This window comes from Microtus ochrogaster (genome assembly GCF_000317375.1).
Source record: "Microtus ochrogaster isolate Prairie Vole_2 chromosome 14 unlocalized genomic scaffold, MicOch1.0 chr14_random_1, whole genome shotgun sequence".
Taxonomy (NCBI): Eukaryota; Metazoa; Chordata; class Mammalia; order Rodentia; family Cricetidae; genus Microtus; species Microtus ochrogaster.
The window spans coordinates 30927157-30929805 of record NW_004949096.1 but is presented as its reverse complement, the minus strand read 5'-3'; the positions used below and the strand labels follow the sequence as shown (position 1 = coordinate 30929805).

Sequence of the window (2649 nt, the reverse complement as noted above, 5' to 3'; positions counted from 1 at the left end):
GCTGGAGCATGGCTCTCCTATGGAGAGGCTGGAGCATGGCTCTCCTATGGAGAGGCTGGAGCATGGCTCTCCTATGGAGAGGCTGGAGCATGGCTGCTATGAGCAGACCCAAGGGAAGTGCTCCATCATTGCTTATGTTTCAGGCCTGTTTTCCCTCCACCTGCCAACAGGGAAACAGAGGCAGCAGGAGACTCAAGCCAGAATACCTCTGGTGAAATTTCACTGAAGATGTCCTAAGGGCAACCTGAAGATTGGAGGGGGAGGGAAGGGTGAAAGTCCTGTGCTCAGGGAAGGCCCCATCTTCAGCCAGAACTCCTGAACAGGCTCTCCAGTCAAAGGAGAGAAGCCTGTGAGTGGCCTTGTCCCCTCTCCATCTCCTACTAAACAAACGAAAAAACCTAGATCCTGCCTCATCCCCCAATTCAGCATCCCCTCTGTCCTAGAGATTCTTCAGGGTGTGACCTTCGGTAATGTTCAAAGAGCTGGGCTCTGGATAGTTGAAGCCTTGAACTGGATGTGGTGAAGTGACTGGCTATGGTTGCTTCCCTAATCCAAATAGTCCGACCTCTTTCCCTTTCTAATGTGGTAGATATAGCAGTCAAGCTCTAACGGCCTGTGGGATTTCAGGCCAGACTGTGGGGACAAACTAGGAAGGAAGACTGGCCATGCTGAAAACCTTTCCGTGGGTAGGTAAACCTTTGCAATTTACACAAGACACTTGGGCGTGGTAACTTCCCAAACAATTTGGAAACAAAGGCACAACTCCAGGGCAATGGAGCTCCAGGCAGTGGCAGAATCAAGGAGAGTACCAGCCTGCCTCGTTCTTGTCCACATGGCTGTGTTTCCAGACCACAGTCTTAGAATGGTGATTCTATTGGCCCCGGGGTGGGAGTGAGAGAAAGATGAGTTAAGATCTATTCCAACCTGGAAGATGAAGAGCAGGAAGTAACGCCCGTATACTAAAGACCCCAAAGTCCCTCCTTGGCATGACGTGATGGCGCCAAGAAATCCTTTAGGCCCAAACAAACTAGGTCATTCAACATGCTCAGGACCAGATGACCCTGTTTTTTCAAAACCTCAGCGTGCTGAGCTCAAGCCTTAGGAGATCCCTTTCAGCCTCGGGGAAGGATTGGAGGTACGCGAGGCTCCGATTCCCGTTCTGCGGAGAGGAGGGCCACCGACCGGTGTTCCTTTTCCCTCCGTCCCCGCCCTTGGAGCCCCCTCCCTTGGAGCACCCAGTCCCGCGGGTCAGGAGAAACGCTCTTGAATCTGACCTTGGCCTCTGGTCCCTCAGTCTGGGACTATGATTGGCTCCGGCCTGGCTCCGGGTTCGCGGTAGCCCACTCGGTTCTGGCTGCCTCTTCAACTCTGAGCCGGGGCGGGCGGGGCTCGGGGCTGAAGAACGGGTAGCGCGTCCTGGCGCTGGGGCGGGGCACAGTTGGGCGGGATAGAAGCTGGCGCGGGGACCCGCCGAGGTGCTCCTAGGGGACCCGAGCGTGAAAGGTGAGACCATGTGGGGTGCAGGGCTCCTGCGGTGCCGAGGGTTCAGGCAGTGTGGCCATGTGGGAGGTGGGAAGGGCAAGTCTCCCTTAACAAGTTGGAGGGGGCTGAGACGAGGGGTGGGAGACCCGAGAGGGTGTGGGGCAGGCGGGCTGTCCCCAGATCCTAGCCACACAGTCTGTGTCAGGGTTCTAAAACAAAGATAATCTTCCAACACCTACTTCCAGACCTGGCTCCAAAGCAAGGCATCCATCTGTCCCCAAAACCTGTAAGTCTGGGTAACCAGGGTTCCTGGTGGGAACCTCCCAGGTTTCACCGTCCTGCGAGCCTGGTCGCTAGGTTTGCGTTGCAGCTGCCAGGGACGCTGGCGTGGGTAGGGACTAGGAGGTCTGGGGGGCGGGGGTGGCTTGCACAGGGCCCCGGCGCCTGAGCACTGTCCTAGCACTCGGGTCCGACCGGTGTCCGAGGGCGGAGTGCCAGGGATGAGAAAGTTGAAAATGACTTGCAATGGAAGGCGGCAAAAGCACCAGGCCGGGTTTATGGGGTCATAACCTGGTCCGCATTTGCGTTAGAAGAATGGGAGGTTGGGCGGGACCTTGATGGGCTGAAGTGTATAGTTTTGATGACAAGACGTCAACGTCTGGACCTGATTCCGGCCTTATCCCCACGACTAGGAGCATTGCGAGTGAGTTCCCAACGGAGGAGATGAGCGCGGGTGCCACGCACAGTATCTGAAAGAGAGGAAGGAAGGTAGGGAACCATGGATCGCGTGTGGGTGCCGGGGTCTACGCGGTTTCCAGGCGATCAGACCTTGAAGTGCTGCTCCAGCACCGACCCCTAGGGGCGCACTTCTTGAGTCTACACAGACCAATTCAGAGGTGGGGTGTGTGAAGGAGAAAGTCTTAACAAGAAATTAAGACAAGGCAAACTTCTTAAGGCTACAAAGTCACATGATTTGTCGACATTGAATCTTTATTTCTCTTATCTGAGTTTGGGTAGGTCGGATTGTTCAGTTCCCCATCCCTGAGTTCATTACCATCCATCAATGGGGAATCTCTCTGTCTCTCTGTCTCTCTGTCTCTGTCTCTGTCTGTCTGTCTGTCTCTCTCTTTCTCTCTCTCTCTCTCTCTCTCTCTCTCTCTCTCTCTC

The 2649-nt window shown here is 55.2% G+C and overlaps 2 protein-coding genes across 2 annotated transcripts in view; one reads left to right on the top strand and one right to left on the bottom strand.

Annotated features, from left to right (window-relative positions):
• Positions 1–1331, bottom strand: part of Duox1 (dual oxidase 1) — a 35490-nt gene extending 34159 nt beyond the window's left edge. The window contains exon 1 of the mRNA XM_005364373.2: positions 1275–1331. The gene's annotated coding sequence lies outside the window, so the exon portion shown is untranslated. The remainder of the gene's footprint in view (positions 1–1274) is intronic.
• Positions 1332–1465: 134 nt separating this feature from the next.
• Duoxa1 (dual oxidase maturation factor 1) overlaps positions 1466–2649 on the top strand; it is a 9562-nt gene continuing 8378 nt past the window's right edge. Inside the window, exons 1-2 of the mRNA XM_005364372.2 lie at positions 1466–1503; positions 2175–2250. The gene's annotated coding sequence lies outside the window, so the exon portion shown is untranslated. The remainder of the gene's footprint in view (positions 1504–2174; positions 2251–2649) is intronic.